Source organism: Lactuca virosa, chromosome 1 (genome assembly GCF_052849685.1).
Source record: "Lactuca virosa cultivar CGN04683 chromosome 1, Lactuca_virosa_CGN04683_v6, whole genome shotgun sequence".
NCBI lineage: Eukaryota > Viridiplantae > Streptophyta > Magnoliopsida > Asterales > Asteraceae > Lactuca > Lactuca virosa.
Window position 1 is genome coordinate 277,070,021 of NC_136426.1, and position 21,353 is coordinate 277,091,373.

The following is a 21,353-nucleotide window of genomic DNA, read 5'->3' on the forward strand; positions in this document are numbered from 1 at the left end:
GCCAGCTGTCGGAGCGATGGTCGCATCAGATTCTAAATGGATCAACAAGGTCAAATACAATCCCACTGGAGAAGTCGAAAGATATAAGGCGCGTCTTGTAGCTAAAGGTTTCACACAACAGGAGGGTGTAGATTTTCATGACACATTTGCACCGGTGGCAAATCTTGTTACAGTCCGTATATTATTGGATATTGCTGTAAAGAAAGATTGGATTATTCATAAGTTGGATGTCAACAATGCTTTTTTGCACGGAGATTTGGACGAAGAAGTCTACATGAAGATTCCTCAAGGTTTTGCAAAGGAAGGAGAGACTAAAGTGTGTAGACTTTGGAAATCTCTTTATGGACTTCGATAGGCTTCTCATAATTGGTATCAAAAATTTACCATGGCTTTGTTGGGTATCGGTTTTAGACAATCCTACGCTGTTCATTCACTTTTCGTCTATAAACAACAAGACAAATTTATGGCAGCTCTTATTTATGTCGATGATGTTGTCATAGTAGGGAACGATGCTAAAAATACACAACAAACAAAGGATTATTTAGATAACAAGTTTAGCATTAAGGATCTTGGTCCACTAAAGTATTTTCTTGGCATTGAAGTTGCAAGGACTTCTAATGGACTTGTTTTGAGCCAACGGAAGTACACCTTGGATATTCTTGAGGATTGTGGAATGATAGGGTATCGTCCGAGTGCATTCCCCATGGAGCAAAATTAGAAAATCGATCGGTGTAATGACAGTCCTGGAGTTGAATCTAGTTAGTATAGACGACTTGTGGGAATGTTGCTTTATCTTCAAGCTACAAGACCTGATATTGCATACTCGGTTAACATACTAAGCCAATTCGTTTCTGATCCTCTTCAAACACATATGGATGCAGCCATACGTGTCTTACGTTATTTGAAGTCGACTCCTGGACAAGGAATTTTTCTTCCAAAAGAAGGAAGGACGAGTCTTGTTGCTTACAGTGATGTTGATTGGCTAGGTTGTGCAGTTACAAGCCAGTCAAGGACAGGTTACTTAGTGCTTTTGGGAGGAGCTTTCATTTCCTGGAAAACAAAGAAACAGTCAGTTGTTTCTCGTTCATATGCTGAAGCAGAGTATAGAGCCATGGCCGCTACTGTCAGTGAAGTCTTATGGCTGCGATGGCTTCTTAAAGACATGGATGTTTTTTTGAAAGAACCCTTTCTATACTTTCATATTTCTGAAAGACCCAACTTTCATACTTGACAATATAGTTACTCCAAAACATGCTACATGCATATTCATAAAACAATATTTTATATTGATAAAGCGGTTACAAACTATTGGATACAAACCCACTATTTCATAGTGTTATATATTACATAACTTCCCAGGATTCTATAGATTTATACATATGGGAGTGCAAAATACAATAGTTTCAAACTATTCAAAAATCTTCTATCAATACAGTAGTTTCAAACTATTCAAAAAATCTGCTACCAATATATAACTATAATGGATGCTTATCTCATGCAAATTAGTTAAACATTGAGAGGGGTAAGCGGTGACGCTTAGTGAGTTCAATAATAGATACAATATAACGTTATGCCATATATATACTGTAATATGCCAGAAGCAAAGAGGAACAAGGAACAACAAAGGCATAATGCGAAAAGCTTTCCATATTAATCAATGAGACATAACAAATTCCATACTTGATATAAAATCAATAAAGTTTCAGCACAAATGGCACAGTAAATACTCAAGAATATCATTTTGCTAGAATATTTAGGCTTTCAGACTTATCTTAGCATACTACCGAAGCCAAAGTGATGCCTATGTCATACACTTCATGGTCAACGGTTCATACCAATACCCAAGTGATGCTTATGCCATACACTTCAAGTCAGAGGTACAGCCTTGCTACAAAATAGCAGATACAACAACTCGAGATGATAACATGGAAAAGCACATAGCACATATAACACATAACATACAATTGTTCTTATATATTAAACTCACCGAGAAATAAACGGGGGTCAAAATAGTAATTTGGGCAGCACTTCGGCTTTAAATATGACTTTCTTTGTTGAAAACCGGGAGTTTTCTTGAAAACCGGGCTCTGCGAAGGTAGAGCTTCGAAACCGAAAAGATAAATTTTTTGGGCTTCTCGGGAATCTCGGGGTGCGCTTCGGGCTTTGGAATAAGTACCAGGGCTTTGGGGAAAGTCGGAATGTAAGAAAATGTTGAAAAGGGGTGAAAAAGACCAAAATTCAAACATGTAACCGGGAGGTCTCGCACCCTTTATATAGGTGCGAGCCTCGGATCCGAAGCGAGGAGAGGAGGGCATGTGTGTGAGGCTCGGAACACGCGGCAGCAGGGTGAAGCTTCGGCCGGAGAGCTGGCTGCTTCGGATTGGGTCGGCTGCTTCGGTCCAATGGGAGGAGGACACGAGGGTCGGATCACGTGTTGCATGCGAGGATCACGTATGGCATGCGAGGATCACGTGCTTCTTCGGACACCTGTGCGACACGCGTCACTTCTCGGACATGCCACGCAGCAGCTTCGGACACGTGGCCAACTCCGAGCGAGGGTGACGTGGCAATCACTATTCATGCGAAATTTCTCGAAGAATGTGCCCAATCTTGTAAAATCCATAACTTTCTCATACAGACTCCGTTTTTGACGTTCTTTATATGCACGCGTAGAGAAAATTATGCTCTACAACTTTCGTTTAGACTTCGTCGGAAAATTTTGACTTTATTTTTATATTATTATTTTTAACAGACCGGGACTGGTAAATCCGTTAAAAATTCATAACTTCTTCATCCGACGTCCGTTTTCGTCAGACTTTTTACCGTTGTACTACTAATGACGAGACCTTCTATTCTCATTTAGGTTGTGTCGGCTAAAAATCACTCGATCTAAAATTCGAGTTTTTAGCTGTCTACTGCTAAGCTGAAACTTGTAAAAATCATAACTTCCTCATACGAAGTCAGATTTTGGCGTTCTTTTTATCGAACTTCTCGGTTTAACGAATACTACGACTTTCATTTAGATCACTAAGGCTAAAAAATAGTTTATCAAAAACTCACTTTTTACGTCATTCGGCACCGTGTCGGTTTTATCGCGGATCTTCGATTGGTCATAACTTCTTCGTTATAACTCGGATTTCGACGAGGTTTTCGCCTACGTGTTTCTAACGAGATAATCTACAACTTTCAACAATAAAATTTTACTTAATTCAAGTTTTATATTTTCGCTAAATTTCACTATTTAGCTTTTAATTGGAATCTCATAAGACTTCCAATAATTTATGAGTGATTCTAAACATAGTTTTACCTTATTTCTAGTAAAAACTATGTGTTAGAACTCAGTACTCAATATCACATAATATTTCATAATATTATTTATATAAAACACGATCTCAAAACGTGTATGTTACAAATACCTCCTCCTTTTGAGAATTTCGTCCCCGAAATTACATCGATTAAAATAAATGGGGATATTTCTCTCTTATCTCATTCTTATTCTCCCAAGTATAGTTCGGGCCTCGATGGTGTTTCCATTTGACAAGCACCAACTCTACTTCTTTATTACGTAGCTTAGTCGTTCTTTCGTTTACGATCTCTTCAGGCTCTTCTACATAAGTTAACTTATTATCCAGTTTCACCTCGGATAATGGAACTGCCTCATCATAGATGCTTAGGCATTTGCGCAGATAACTCACATGGAAGACATCATGAATACCTGTCAAATCTTCAGGCAATTCCAAGCGGTATGCTTGTTTACCAATCCTCTGGAGGATTTTGAAAGGACCAACAAATCTAGGACTTAGTTTTCCTTTCTTTCCAAATCGCATAAGACCTTTCCATGGGGATACCTTCAACATTACGAAATCCCCCACCTGGAATTCTATTGGTCGTCTCCTCTTTCGATCCTGGGCGGCTTTCATTCTTTCTCGTACAATTTGAATCTTGTCGGTGGTGTCTTGAATCATTTGAGGGCCTCCAAGGATTTTCTGTCCTATTTCACGCCAACATAATGGAGTACGACACTTGCGACCATATAATGCCTCATATGGCGGCATTTTGATTGAAGCGTGGTAACTGTTATTATACGAGAATTCGACAAGAGGTAAGTAGTTATCCCAGTTACCACCCCACTCCAAGACACATGTACGAAGCATATCTTCTACCGTTTGGATTGTTCTCTCCGTCTGTCCATCTGTCTGGGGATGATAGGATGTGCTGAGAGCAACTCGAGATCCCAATTCACGTTGCATACTCGCCCAAAAGTGAGAAGTGAAGCGAGTATCACGATCGGAAACGATCTTTAGTGGCACACCATGTCTTTCAACAATTTCATCCAAGTATACTTGTGCGTATTTCTCCATTGGAGCCGTTTCACGCATGGCAAGAAAATGAGCGCTTTTAGTCAGGCGGTCGACGATTACCCAAATGCTATCATGCTGTCTAGCAGTCTTTGGCAATTTGGTAATAAAATCCATGGACAGTTCTTCCCATTTCCATACAGGTACACTAAGGCTTTCTGGGGTTCCGTAAGGCTTTTGGTGCTCTGTTTTGACTTGTAAGCATACTAAGCATTCTTGTACATATCTTCCAATGTCTCTCTTTAATCCAGGCCACCAATAATCAGCTCTTACATCGTAGTACATTTTACTTGTACCAGGATGTATTGACAGTTTAGACTTATGAGCTTCATCTAAAATCTTCTTTCTTAATCCACCGATCTTCGGAATCCACAGTCGATTCTTGAATACCTTTAGTCCTTGGGGATCATCAAGTAAAACATCGGTGTAATGTACCATCCCTTCTTTCTTCACATTTTCTGGCTTTAGGGCTTCTACTTGCCATTTCTCTAGTTCATCTAGGATAGTGAACTTTACTGTGGTGTGAGTAATAGCATAACACATACTATTACAATAAACCTTTCTGCTAAGTGCATCGGCAACTACATTAGCCTTTCCAGGATGATATTGGATTTCACAGTCATAGTCTTTGATCAGCTCCATGGCTCGTTGTTGTCTCATATTCAGAGTTTGCTGACTGAATATATACTTGAGACTCTTGTGGTCGGTATACAATTGACATTTTGTACCAAAGAGGTAATGTCTCCAAAGTTTTAGGGCAAATCCACTGCAGCGAGTTCGAGATCATGAGTGGGATAATTCTTTTCATAATCTTTCAGTTGTCTTGAGGCATAGGCTATCACTTTACCACGTTGCATCAACACACAACCGAGTCCTAATCTTGAAGCATCGCTATATACAGAGAAATTATCATCATCTTCTGGAAGTGATAAGATTGGAGCATGGGTCAAAAGATCTTTTAGAGTCGAGAAAGCTTTTTCTTGGGCTTCACCCCATTCGAACTTCACTTCCTTTCGTGTAAGACTCGTGAGAGGTACGACTATACGAGAAAAATCCTTAATAAATCTCCGGTAATATCCCGCGAGACCCAAGAAACTACGAATTTCGGAAGCATTACAGGGCACTTCCCAATTTTGAATAGCTTCAATTTTAGTAGGATCTACGGATACACCGTCACCAGAAATAACATGGCCAAGAAATTGAACTTGGCGAAGCCAAAATTCACATTTCGAGAATTTAGCATAAAGCTTCTCCTTTCGAAGAAGTTCTAACACCGCACGAATATGAATGGCATGATCAGCTTCAGTCTTGGAATATATTAGAATATCGTCTATGAATACAATGATAGATTTATCGAGCATTGGGCGGCATACCCGATTCATCATATCCATGAATACAGCATGAGCATTCGTTAAACCAAACGGCATAACAAGGAATTCGTAATGCCCATATCGAGTACGAAAAGCAGTCTTCGGTACATCCTGCTCGTGAACTTTCAACTGATGATAGCCAGATCTTAGATCAATCTTGGAGAAATAGCTAACACCCTGAAGTTGATCGAACAAATCGTCGATGCGAGGTAGTGGATACTTGTTCTTGATAGTCACCTTATTCAGCTCACGATAATCACTGCACATCCGCATCGATCCATCTTTCTTCTTGACAAACAGTACCGGAGCACCCCAGGGAGAGGTACTTGGTCGGATAAAGCCTTTGTCAAGTAATTCCTGCAGTTGGATCATCATTTCTTTCATCTCAGCTGGCACAAGACGATAAGTAGTCTTAGCAATCGGAGCAGCACCAGGCACAAGGTCAATTCGGAATTCTACTTTCCTGTCCGGAGGAAGACCAGGCAATTCTTCGGGAAAAACATCTGGATATTCCTTAGCAATGGGAACATCATTCACCGTTTTCTTATCTTCTTTCGAGACATCGACTGTGTAGGCCAGATAGATAGAACACCCTTTCGATATGAATTTACGGGCTTTAAGGAAAGATATTATTTTGAAGGTTCCTTGTTCACCATAGACATAGATAGGATTCTCCCCTTCAATGGGAATACTTACTATCTTTTCATAACACAAAAGGTCTGCGTGGTTCTTCGACAACCAATCCATGCCGAGAATAATGTCAAAGTTGGGCAAGGAGATAGGAATTAGATTAGCAAGAAAATTGTAGCCTTCAATTTCTATAACACAATTCCTATAGACTTTATCGGCAAGTAATGATATACTTCCAGCAGTCTCTACGTGAAAGGGTTGCGCGAGTGCATAGCAAGCAATTTGAAAAGAATGCGCAAATTCATAAGACACAAAAGAATCTGAGGCACCAGAATCAAATAAGATGTGAGTAGGTCTAGAGTTAACAAGAAATGTACCCGTCACAACATTCGGGTCCTCGCGTGCCTCTTCTGTGGTGATCTGGAATGCACGACCCTTAGCTTTTGGAACCTCCTCCTTTTTAGTTGGAGTACCCCTTGATTGTTGAACAGGAGCTTGACTTTTCACCGGTTGTTGAACGAAAGCTTGACTTTTCGCCGGTTGTTGAACGGAAGCTTGACTTCCCGTCATCTGACTAGTAAGGGTGGGGCAAAAACGCTTCCTGTGGCCAGTAACACCACATGCAAAGCATGTAACACCTTTTATTGGACACACTGGCCTCTTGTGTCCTACTTCTCCACATCAAAAACAGACCACGGTTCTTTCCTCTAGTCTGCATTCGCCCGGATGATTCTTTCCACAATTTCGACAAGCTGCCGACTGAAGAGAAAAAGATTGTGACCTGCCGCGGCCACGAAAAGCACTCTGAGATTGTACTTGCTTGCTAGGTTCAGATCGAACGAATTGAGTTGGTGGAATAGGGGAAGCAGGAGCAGTCCTTTCAGTACGTGGATGTTTCGGAACAGTAAGAGTGGCACCACGTATTTCTAAGTCATGCTCACGCTTTCGAGCATACTCAACAGCTTTATCAAATGATAGTACTTCCCGATTGGCAACGAAATCGTGAATTTCGTGCCGTAGTCCTTCTAAGAATAACTGAATTTTCTCATCTTCAGTTGGAATATACTTTACGGCAAACCGTGCTTTTTGATTGAACTGAGTTTCATACTCATTCACAGTCATTCCTCCCTGTTTAAGCTCGAGGAATTCTTTCTCCAACCTCCTCCTCATGTCTAGAGGACAATACTTCTCTAGCACACGAGTTTTGAACACTTCCCAGGATAAATTCTCCTGGTCAAACTTGCTGAGAGCTTCATAGGTTGCTTCCCACCAGACCAAGGCTTCTCCGATGAGCATTGCAGAAGTATAGTTAGCCTTGTCTTCAGCATCTACATGAGAAATACGAAACACTTTTTCTGTGTTTTGGATCCAAGTAAGAACAACAATTGGATTAAGAACACCAGAAAACTCTGTAGCACCGCTACTCTTGAAATCTTTAAACGAGGGACGCTTCACCTCTCCTCTCGAAGATTCTCCAGTGGCTTTCTCTTTTCCTTTATCACCACTCTTTTTGTGTTCTTCTAGAGTCTGTCGAATAACACCGGTAAGTTTACCCAAGAGTCGCTCCTCACGAGGAGATACTGGAGTATTCACTTCCTCAGGTTGAGGACCTTAACCAACCTCGGGGGTATGGCTACTAACCTGTTCAGCCATTGCTCTGAAATAGGGAGTAATATTGTATTTTAGAATATTAGGGTTTACTATTATCTAATACTTTTATATATATATTTCCTATGGTTTGTATCCCTATGCTTACAATAATTAAGTTCATATATTGAACTTCTAATAGTTTAAGACTAAATACCAATCCGTGGAATTTAGTTCACTTAAACCACTTCTCTGATACCATGATTGAAAGAACCCTTTCTATACTTTCATATTTCTGAAAGACCCAACTTTCATACTTGACAATATAGTTACTCCAAAACATGCTACATGCATATTCATAAAACAATATTTTATATTGATAAAGCGGTTACAAACTATTGGATACAAACCCACTATTTCATAGTGTTATATATTACATAACTTCCCAGGATTCTATAGATTTATACATATGGGAGTGCAAAATACAATAGTTTCAAACTATTCAAAAATCTTCTATCAATACAGTAGTTTCAAACTATTCAAAAAATCTGCTACCAGTATATAACTATACTGGATGCTTATCTCCTGCAAATTAGTTAAACATTGAGAGGGGTAAGCGGTGACGCTTAGTGAGTTCAATAATAGATACAATATAACGTTATGCCATATATATACTGTAATATGCCAGAAGCAAAGAGGAACAAGGAACAACAAAGGCATAATGCGAAAAGCTTTCCATATTAATCAATGAGACATAACAAATTCCATACTTGATATAAAATCAATAAAGTTTCAGCACAAATGGCACAGTAAATACTCAAGAATATCATTTTGCTAGAATATTTAGGCTTTCAGCCTTATCTTAGCATACTACCGAAGCCAAAGTGATGCCTATGTCATACACTTCATGGTCAACGGTTCATACCAATACCCAAGTGATGCTTATGTCATACACTTCAAGTCAGAGGTACAGCCTTGCTATAAAATAGCAGATACAACAACTCGAGATGATAACATGGAAAAGCACATAGCACATATAACACATAACATACAATTGTTCCTATATATTAAACTCACCGAGAAATAAACGGGGGTCAAAATAGTAATTTGGGCAGCACTTCGGCTTTAAATATGACTTTCTTCGTTGAAAACCGGGAGTTTTCTTGAAAACCGGGCTCTGCGAAGGTAGAGCTTCGAAACCGAAAAGATAAATTTTTCGGGCTTCTTGGGAATCTCGGGGTGCGCTTCGGGCTTTGGAATAAGTACCGGGGCTTTGGGGAAAGTCGGAATGTAAGAAAATGTTGAAAAGGGGTGAAAAAGACCAAAATTCAAACATGTAACCGGGAGGTCTCGCACCCTTTATATAGGTGCGAGCCTCGGATCCGAAGCGAGGAGAGGAGGGCATGTGTGCGAGGCTCGGAACACGCGGCAGCAGGGCGAAGCTTCGGCCGGAGAGCTGGCTGCTTCGGATTGGGTCGGCTACTTCGGTCCAATGGGAGGAGGACACGAGGGTCGGATCACGTGTTGCATGCGAGGATCACGTGTGGCATGCAAGGATCACGTGCTTCTTCGGACACCTGTGCGACACGCGTCGCTTCTCGGACATGCTACGCAGCAGCTTCGGACACGTGGCCAACTCCGAGCGAGGGTGACGTGGCAATCACTATTCATGCGAAATTTCTCGAAGAATGTGCCCAATCTTGTAAAATCCATAACTTTCTCATACGGACTCCGTCTTTGACGTTCTTTATATGCACGCGTAGAGAAAATTATGCTCTACAACTTTCGTTTAGACTTCGTCGGAAAATTTTGACTTTATTTTTATATTATTATTTTTAACAGACCGGGACTGGTAAATCCGTTAAAAATTCATAACTTCTTCATCCGACGTCCGTTTTCGTCAGACTTTTTACCGTTGTACTACTAATGACGAGACCTTCTATTCTCGTTTAGGTTGTGTCGGCTAAAAATCACTCGATCTAAAATTCGAGTTTTTAGCTGTCTACTGCTAAGCTGAAACTTGTAAAAATCATAACTTCCTCATACGAAGTCAGATTTTGGCGTTCTTTTTATCGAACTTCTCGGTTTAACGAATACTACGACTTTCATTTAGATCACTAAGGCTAAAAAATAGTTTATCAAAAACTCACTTTTTACGTCATTCGGCACCGTGTCGGTTTTATCGCGGATCTTCGATTGGTCATAACTTCTTCGTTATAACTCGGATTTCGACGAGGTTTTCGCCTACGTGTTTCTAACGAGATAATCTACAACTTTCAACAATAAAATTTTACTTATTTCTAGTTTTATATTTTCGCTAAATTTCACTATTTAGCTTTTAATTGGAATCTCATAAGACTTCCAATAATTTATGAGTGATTCTAAACATAGTTTTACCTTATTTCTAGTAAAAACTATCTGTTAGAACTCAGTACTCAATATCACATAATATTTCATAATATTATTTATATAAAACACGATCTCAAAACGTGTATGTTACATTTTTCTACTGCGCCTACACCCTTATTTTGTGACAACCAAGCAGCTAGACATATTGCCAACAATCATGTCTTTCATGAACGTACCAAACACGTCGAAATGGACTCTTATTTTGTTCGTGAACGGGTGTTGTCTAAAGAAGTTTTCCCTCTTTGTGTTCATACATCTCACCAAGTGGCAGATTTGTTCACTAAAGCTGTGGGAGCACCACAACTTCAGGTTTTACTGCGCAAGCTGGGCATTTAGGACTTGCATGCTCCATCTTGATGGGGAGTAAAGGATTTCATATTTATCTTTTCCTAGTTGATTGCTAGTTTATCTTAGGCTCCAAGTTTATATTTATCTTAGTCTCCAAGTATTTTATTTTGATAAGGACTCTCTCTTGTGTGTGTGTCTATATATATATATATATATATATATATATATATATATATATATATATATTGTTTCCATTTTGAATCGAAGTTATGTTTTTTGGAGAATTCAATTTCTTTAGTAATTTCGAGATATGTTATTATTTATACATAATATCATGAAATTTCACATGCATATATTTTTAGTTTTTTGGATGTTTCGATTGATTCTTCATAAATATAGAAATGCGTAACATTGTATTTTCATTATAATTTGACAAATATTACAAGTTAAGTCTATTACATCTGATGTTCGTCACTTTTGCGATCGATGATTGATGACAATTTTGGTGATTGTCACACCCATACACATTGATTTTGTCAAGAACTTGCAGGTTACATAAATGTTTATGAAGAAACACATTTGAGTTCCCAAATTTTGCAAAAATCGTTCCAGAACTATGGAAAAAATTATTTTGTCAATCACTATATGTGTGGTTAACAAGATTATTGCGTCCGTGTTCAAGTTTGTTAAAATTTTAGGGTTTTCGGTTTTTTGAAACTCAAGAAGAAGAACATAAGAGTTTTTGGTTTTATGGGTTTGTGTTCAAGAACAATTCGCGATTCCGAAACCCTTAATATCTACCAATAACATATCTTCTTCAGATCTTGTTTAAACAAACTCGAAAACCCCAGATCTTGTTCAAGCGCGTTCATCAAGAAAAACCATATCATATCTTGTTCAAACGAAGTCGAAAAACCTAGATCTTCTTCGTATCTTGTTCAATAGAACTGATTTTGATTAAATGTTCATTTTCAAGAACAACAATAACATTAGGTGCGATCTTGTTTAAACAAACTCGAAAAACACTAAATCTCGGTTATGATTTCTGATTCAAACCGATTTGAGGAAACTAGTATTGTTCTTAAATTTTTGAAAGAAAAAGTCAACTTCTTTGTATGTGTGTGTTCATGAGTGGAGGTGCATTGGTTAAATTTGGAAAAAATCGAGATTTTAAAAACGCAGCAATAGTGATGTATGGCGGTGTTGGCGTTTAGAAAAATATCTTTCAAAAATGGTCATTATGGGGTATTTTTGTCATTTAGAAAAAAACGCAGCAACAAAATTTGGACGAATTTTAAAAATGACCAAAACTTGCAACTTTTTGAAACCACAAGTTTATATTTGAAGCGTTTTTTAATGTTGTCATCAACTTGCCATATTTTAAAAAACATAGGCACCAATTCTGAAATTCGCTCTATTTTTTATCTTGTTCTTTTAAAATATACCCGATTTTAAAGAAATGGAGCCGACGGCGGTGAGCTTAGAAGAAGGTGGTTCCCTAGTCAAAAGTTGTATACAGATACGCCGAAAGTCACCTGTGTTCGAATGATAGAATCCCCTCATGGATTTATTTGCGTGTTCATCATAAAGGAATTTATTTCACATTTGTATTGTCCCTTTTGACTTTCTTTTCATATATATATATATATATATATATATATATATATATATATATATATATATATATATATATATATATATATATATATATATATATATATTTGTTTTCTCAAGTGATTACATTTATAAATTATAAAGTTGGAGTAGGTTGTTTAAGTAGCGAAATGCCTAAATCAAATAAAAGAATTTAAAAAAAAAAAAAACATATGAAAATTGGTCGTAATTTATAGTAAAAAGATAATAACTTTCAAAATAATCAAATATGGAATCCCTCGTTACATATAAAGTGGCGATAGATATACCGACTAACGGGATTTTGGCATAACGATATGGTGGGATACTTTCTTTTTATTAAGTTGAAGGTTCTCTTGAGATTTGGCGTCTAATGTCGAATGTTAGAGATTTCCGAAGGAGTGTAGTGTTAGGCCTTGCCTTAAAGCGCGATATCAACTTCGGTGAAGCGAAAAGTTGGTCTCCGCGAAGAATATTGGTTGTTTAGATGGATATATAAGAAATAATATATTAATGTAAGATTGGGTTATACCGATTGCTATAAACATATTATAAGATAAATCTTTTTATAATAAATAAAATTTACATCCTACGCAGTTGCGAATGTAGAAAGAAAAATCATAGGTTGCACTTCTAGAAAAAATACACATTTCCGACGGTAGTTTCCTTTATAAAATATTTCCCTAAAGGGTTTTATCGACAGATTCACACTGACTTTACATTTATTGGACTTTGTGACGGATTTCCAATGGATTCGTGAGATATTGTCGATGGATTTGTGACAAATATCCAAACGGATTTGTGACAAATATCCAAACGGATTTGTGAGGGATTTACAAGTTTTTACGCTTTTAGGACGAAATCGATGAGTTGCATGTGCCATCTATTGTGTCCGCCTCTAATCTTACGTCCTTGTTATTCATATAATTTTCTATGATATAATTTAAAATATTTTGAAAAAAATAAATTGCGTTTTTATTCTATAAAAATAACTGCAATTACGTATTTATCTTCCTACCCATATGAAATGGTGACATGTTTTATATTTGGATAAAATTAATATTATTTGAATACCCTTGTTATCATTTCAAACCGTAAAAAAGATATGTAGGAAAAAAAAGGAAGATGTTTAATTTCTCTAGAACTACTATTAAGTATGACAATTGTCGTAGAAAGATGATAGAAAGAATCGTACGTGAATTATTAAAAAATACTCACAATTACACAATTAGGTTATCATAATGCTAACTACAATTGTGAGTATATGAATGTGTAAAAATCGTCCCTTTCTTCACACCTATAATTGTGAGTATATGAATATGTCTAAAAATGTGTAAAATTAACAAATTTGTTGTAGCGTGTTAAAAATATGTAATTATTTATTGTGAGCATGTTAATAACGTAATTTACACATTATTTCCATCATATTCATATGCTTCAATAAATACTCAAATAATTTTTTTATTATGAATCAATGTAACGAAATAGTACAACTTTTTTTTTATTACATTGGTTTTTGAATTTATTTTTCATAAAATATCAATACTTCTTAAACAACATCCCATGTGTATCATTGGTCAATTTTTTTTGGAAACGGAACCTTCCTAGCAAGGGTTTTCGGGCCAATTTTCACGCACCGACTAATTCCCACTATAAACATGAGGCTATGCCTCATGACCTAGAGTCATTGCAGATAAACCTTCATGGCCACAACGACTGAGTATTGTCAGGATTTGAATATGAATCAATAAGTTATCCATTATCTTTCACATGTCTTACTATATCACCGCAATCCAAGTAGTTATCATTGGTCAATTTTTGATCGCTTATCACCTTAATGTGATGCAGACCTATGTTTAGATAAAAATAATTGGAAACTCTTGTTATTAATTAGTTTAATATGACGAAATTTATAATTACCTAGTAAAAAACCCCGGTCTTTGCTCCGTGTTGTTTTTTTTTTTTTTGGTTAATTGTGGAAGCATCGTGAAAACAAATGCCAAAAGTTATAAGAATATCGTATTTTTAGAAGACAGCAAATAAGAGACTAAAAATATAAAAGTTTGAAAAATGCTGTGGCAAAATGAAGGTCAACAAAAGTTTAATAAGGGACTAAAAATGTAAAGTTGAAAAGTGGTGTGGTAAAATGAAGGTCAACAAAAATTTATTGTTTCTAACTTAGTCAAACTATATATATATATATATATATATATATATATATATATATATATATATATATATATATATATATAATATTAGTTTATAATTATGTATTATTTATTTTATTTTATTTTATATTTATCATGTATTTTTATCAAAATTTATTACTTTATCAATATCAACTAGATATTTAGACAAAAATTACTCTATCTTTATAGATAATAAATAAATAAAATAAAATAAAAATAAAAATAAATTCAGCTCGTATATCAAACACAAGATTTTAAAAAAGAAAGCTATGCCTGGCTTAAAAATTACGGGTTTTTATGTCGTGGTAACCCATTTTTGAACAAAAACAAGACAATGAAAAGTAATAATCCAATATGTTACATTATCTTAATCACCCATTTCATTTATTTATAAATTTATTTAACTAAACATATTTTAATTTCTTTTTTGTTATAACTAAAGTTATGAAAAATTATTATAAAATATCTCATGTCTTAATTGTGTAAAGATTTATTCATCGATGAAAAAACTTAAATCTTTTTCAGTTGTACTCAAACTGAAATACAGTTTTGGGTTAAAAAACAAGTACCTACTTTTGGTCCACAGAAAGCTATAATTGGAAAGTATCAAATCAACGTGAAGTTTGACGTGTTTGTGAATGTGACGAATCCAAGTGGATCGCACGAACGTACCACTAACCTCTGTTTTGTGCCACAAACTTTGTATCACAGCCTTAATATTTTGTCACTAAAGTAGATTAGATTTCTTTTAATAATAACGATATTTGATTATCAACTATTCGTCCTTCCAAGTTTAGATTTGTGATAAGTGTAATAATTCTTGATAGCAAATAAATATTTAGAATATTATGGCTATAAAGTAAAACCAATTACGGTTCTTACTTTTAAACAATAATAAGTAATAAGAATAAACAATTCTAAAACTACCAAAGAATGCATTGAGTTATTGTTGTATTTCTTATAAAAAAAAACTTAACACGAGGAGGGAATAAGAATGTGTTCTTATGGGCATTTTATAATTATTATATGGCATGAATAAAATAGACCGTAAGATAACAAATAAATAAAAGGGTTAATGTCATTAATCAATAACATGTCACTTTTTGAATCATTGGTATTTATTATTATTATTATTCTTATTATTATTATTATTATTATTATATATTTTTTTTTAGAAAAACTGCAATAAAGTTCTTATATATTGGTCTCATAATCGATTTAGTCCCTATATTTTTTTTTTATTCAATTAAGTCTCAAATACCGGTAATCGTATTCAATTTAACCATTTGACCCGGTCAAAAGGTCATCCAACTATCAAAAATTACATTTTTGGCCCAGATTTCAAAATTTATTATAAATTTGGTCTAAAATTTATACTTTTGGACTACATCTTAAATTTTGTTACAAATTTGGTCCAAACTTTACCCTTTTTATCCAAATTTTAGAATTTTATTATGAATTCATCCTAACTTTAGTTTTTTTATAACTTTTTTTTCTCAAATAATTGTTTCTAATATGTTTTTTTCTTTATAAAATCATATTTATACAAAAAAAAACATTTTTTCACATAAAAATCTTATATTTTCTATATAAAAACTTTTTTTAAAAAGTTTTTTGTATATGAAATATCTAGTTATAAAAATAGGTATTTATTAAGTATATAAATATATACAAATCAATTTTTATAAAAAAAATGTATACAAAAATGTATTTTACAAAAAAAAATGTATACAAACATCTATTTTATCTATATTTTTTTATAAAATCGTGTTTGTTTACATTTTTTTTATAAAAACGTGTTTGAATAATTTTTTATATAATACGTGTTTGTATACATTTTATAAAATGTATACAAACACGATTTTATAAAATATATACAAACGTGTATTATATAAAAAATTATTCAAACACGTTTTTGTAAAATGTATACAAACACGTATCATATAAAAAATTATTCAAACACGTTTTTGTAAAAAAAAAATATAAACAAACACGATTTCATAAAAAAATATAGATACACACCTATATATATATATATATATATATATATATATATATATATATATCAGTGTTGCAAAAATCGGTTTGGGTAGCCGATTAATCGGCGCCTAAACGCTTGGCGGTATCCAACTGCCTACGAATAGGTGTTAGAGGGTTAGCTAATCGCTTTTGGTCAATATCGGTCAAAGCCGGTCCAATTCGGTCCTAATCGGACCAAATCGGACCAACTCGGTCTCAAAATAAGACCAACTCGGCTCAGCTGATACTAAAAGACCCACCAACTTAAAGGAGTTGGATAGCTCAAAACTTAGCTGGGTTTGATACTCAAAGGAGCTAGCTCCCCTTTTTATAGATAAAAGTTTTACCTTCATCTATTATCCCCCGGCGATGTGGGATGAACTTTATATTGTTTCATATTTCTTCCCCACTTTGTATCTCGTTCTTCCCACCTTTCTCTCTCAATCGCAACATTTAGGTCACCAGCCCCAGCTCTTTGATTCACCCTTTTATTTCTTTGATCGATCGAACGATTCGCCCTTATCTTTCTTTGATCGATCACCAGTTCCATCAGTTGCTTCAATTTCCCTTTTCTTTCTTTGATCGATCAGCGGTTCCATTAGATGCTTCAATTCACCCTAATCGTTTATTTTTATCAATAATTTTAGGCTTTGTGGATGCGTCGAGAGGGTGTTGTGGAACAAGAAGAGTGGAGACGCCGATGTTCTTATGTAAACCTAAATCGATCGAGACATGTTCCAACGTGTCTCAATATATGTTCTGAGATATTTTTCATCCATCTGAAGCTGGTAATAAAGGTTGCAGGGTAACTATTACTTTTGTTTTTCTTTATTTCTGAATTAAAATCATCGATTAAAACTTTTATTCAAAAATTCCAGATTCAAGTTACACGTATTTGTTTCTATTCGTTCCTTGATTTAGTAGAAGAGTTTAGAGTTCAGACTTCGGATCTTGTAAAGCAAAACCGCTATTCTTGGAGCTTGTTTTTGATTCATTTACTTGATGATCAAAGGGGAAATCGAGTTTCAAAACATCCATTTTAGTTACCCTTCAGCATGATGTCTCCTGGTTCGGACTCCCTGCGACAATGTAATGTTAATTCCGACTCCCTGCTTTGCAATTCCTGGAAGCAAGATTCCTAGTCCGATCAAACAATAAAAAACGTGGGTATATAATAGCTTTGAGGTTACCTCACAAATGACATACCTGTGTGATGGGTTTTGTGATGTGTAGTGTGTTTAGTGGGAGCTGGAAGACTCATTAATAACTTTGTTTTTGAGTTTTGTTTTCCTAAGACCTGTATATTGTTAGTTTAATCATATTGTTAGTTTAATCAGTGGGATATCTTAATAATAGTCAATTTTATTCATATGTTTTGGGTTTGTTATGAAATAACTTAACTAGCATGCCAAGTGTTTGATCAAATGCTCAAGAGAAGAAAGTTACAAATTGAAAAGCAAAATAAATTATGTATTACATATTATTTATTTGTTTACTTGTTTACTTATATTCTTAGGACAAATGTTATATTTATTAATTTTTAATACTTTTTTTAATAATTAATGGTCCCCGATTAATCCCCGCCTAACCGATTAATCCCTTGACCCCAGTCCACCGCCGAGCTACCGTCGAGCGATTTCTGCAACCTTGATATATATATATATATATATATATATATATATATATATATATATATATATATCTTTTTTTAATAATTAATGGTCCCCGATTAATCCCCGCCTAACCGATTAATCCATTGACCCCAGTCCACCGCCGAGCTACCGTCGAGCGATTTCTGCAACCTTGATATATATATATATATATATATATATATATATATATATATATATATAAAGGTGATAGGTGTTTTTATACATTTTTTTTTTGTAAAATATGTTTTGTATACATTTTTTTATAAAAACGGATTTTTATATATTTATATACTTAATAAATACCTATTTTTATAACTAGATATTTCATATACAAACAAGTTTCTAAAAAAAGTTTTTATATAGAAAATATAAGATTTTTATATGAAAATACATTTTGTTTTTTTGTATAAATATGATTTTATAAGGAAAAAAACATATTAGAAACAATTTTTTGAGAAACAAAAGTTGTAAAAAAACTAAAGTTAGGATGAATTCATAATAAAATTCTAAAATTTGGGCAAAAAGGGTAAAGTTTGGACCAAATTTGTAACAAAATTTAAAATCTGGGCCAAAAGTGTAAATTTTGGACCAAATTTGTAATAAATTTTGAAATCTGGGCCAAAAATGTAACTTTTGAAAGTTGGATGACCTGTTGGCCGGGTTAAATGGTTAAATTGAATACGATTACCGGTATTTGGGACTTAATTGAATAAAAAATATATATAGGGACTAAATCGATTATGAGGCCAATATGTAGGGACTTTATTGCAGTTTTCCCTTTTTTTGGTGGGGCGATTGGATTAGTAGAAACGATACAATTAATCTAGTTGTGTAATTCACATGTGTAACGCCCACAAAATAAGAGTTAGATGACTAAAGTATGATAGAATAATTATCTGTTACAACGATAAATATATGTTTTTGATAGAATGTTATTTATGATAAATAATCTAACCAAACTTCGTAGTAATTGTAAAACCGAGAGCGTGCATATAAGGTTCGTCCAAATCTAACTCTCTATGAGGAAGTTATGATCGTCCAAATCTAAGCGTATAAAAATATAACTTTAAAAATAAAGTGAGAATTAGCCGTCCGAGTTTAAAGGAAAGTTGTAGATCTCGTCGATAGCTACGGGTGGATATAAATAACTTCGCAAATGGAGTTCGTATGAATAATATACGATTTTTCAAAGTTTTTAAAATTCGAGGGCGCCTAAGCACGCGCGGTGCGCGGCGCGCATTGACAAGCGGGCATGGACCAACAGAAAGATGACACATGTCACTAGGCGAGAGTAACGGCATGGCTGGAGTGTGCGACGCGCAAACTCAATTTTGGCCTTATATATAGAGCAACACCCCTCATTCGTTCTTCACTCCACCAGAGCCTCTCTCTTGCCATATCTCTCTGCAAGTTTTGAAAATCTCTTAGGTTTTAGGGTTTTTAGCTAGGCCCTGGAGTATCGGAGAATCCGACAAGTAGAATCTGTCGAGTCGAAATTCTGTGAGTGTAATTCCCAGACTTTTGTCAGGAAAATCTCTGTAGATTAAGCTATACTTATATCGTTTTCAATGTAACTTATATTTATAATCATAATCGTTATTAAGAACTTATAAATAAGATTTATCAGTGATTCCAAGTCATTATACTGATTGATCTACTTACGGTAATGATTATTGGCTAGATTTAATGAGGTATTTAAAGTGAGATTTCCAAACAGTATACTTTGTATACTAAATGGACCCTACCTCCGATATGATCCTACCTGATTGTTCCTTACTTGATGGATCTTGATGTAGACATTGAAATTAGTGAGGAATCTAGACTATCATTAGTCACCAGGAATATTAGACTAAGACTTAGTGATAATTAAATCTAGGTCACATCAAAGGAAAAAGCTAAGTGCTGAAGCGAAGCACTACCCAACTTTCCAATCATCTACTTTTAACAAGTGGGTGCATAGTTGTCACAACTAGCCTTTTTGACTAGGAAATTTCGTCCTCAAGTAATCAATGACTATTGTGAGACTTGTGCTAACACACCTAAGTGTACAATATGAGTTCCTAAGGAGTCATGTAGTGTTAGAATGTAAATCTCTCCAAGTATGCGAAATCTCTCCAAGTATATTGAATCTCTCCCAAATCTCTCCAAGTATGTGAAATCTCTCCCAAATATCTCCATGTATGCGAAATCTCTCCAAGTATATTGAATCTCTCCCAAATCTCTCCAAGTATATTGAATCTCTCCCAAATCTCTCAAAGTATGTGAAATCTCTCCCAAATCTCTCCAAGTATGCGAAATCTCTCCAAGTATATTGAATCTCTCCCAAATCTCTCCATGTATCTCAAATCTCTCCCAAATCTCTCCAAGTATGCGAAATCTCTCCAAGTATATTGAATCTCTCCCAAATCTCTCCAAGTATATTGAATCTCTCCCAAATCTCTCCAAGTATGTGAAATCTCTCCCAAATCTCTCCAAGTATGCGAAATCTCTCCAAGTATATTGAATCTTTCCCAAATCTCTCCATGTCTCTCAAATCTCTCTCAAATCTCTCTAAGTACCTTCCTCAATCGAAAACAGCTCAAAACCGGAAGAGGAAACCCCAAAATGACCCTCTTGGTCCGGAACCCTCTTGGTCCTGAACCTCTTGGTCCGGAACCCTCTTAGTCCGGAACCCTCTTGGTCCTAAACCTTCTTAGTCCAGAATGCCTCCTAAGGAGCCAAGAGAAGCCACATCCTCGGAACCCCCATGCTTCGGACCTCCTTACTGCTCCGGAAGGTGTAAGCTCCGGAAGGCCTCGCTTAGGTCTACTTCGGAAGTCTGGCCAACCCTCGCATCTTCGGTCCGGACCTCCGGAATTGCGCAAAGGACTTCGGAACCTCGCCTATTGATTTCGGAATCCGAGAATACACTCCAGAATGTGATGAATGGCTCTGGAACTCCTCCTAAGCACTTCGAACCCTCGCAGGAACAACCCTCCACTCCAGATTTTTGTCATTTTCGGACCTTTTTATCATTTTAATGCATTTTGACGTTGGGAATCATACCAAACTCATATTTTTCATATCTAAGACCCCTAAAACCTCTATTTTATGCCAAATTTTAATTATTTAACTCATATTTTCATAAAATAAAAGTTTAGGATTTAGGAAGATCCTATCCTAAATCAAGATAAGGACAAAGAGTGTGACTTAGTGATTTGATGAAACTCCTATTCCCCA

General features: G+C 35.3%; 1 pseudogene; it reads left to right on the top strand.

The window, feature by feature from the left end:
* The first annotated feature begins 781 nt into the window (after positions 1-781).
* LOC145130057 (secreted RxLR effector protein 161 pseudogene) overlaps positions 782-21,353 on the top strand; it is a 28,978-nt pseudogene continuing 8,406 nt past the window's right edge.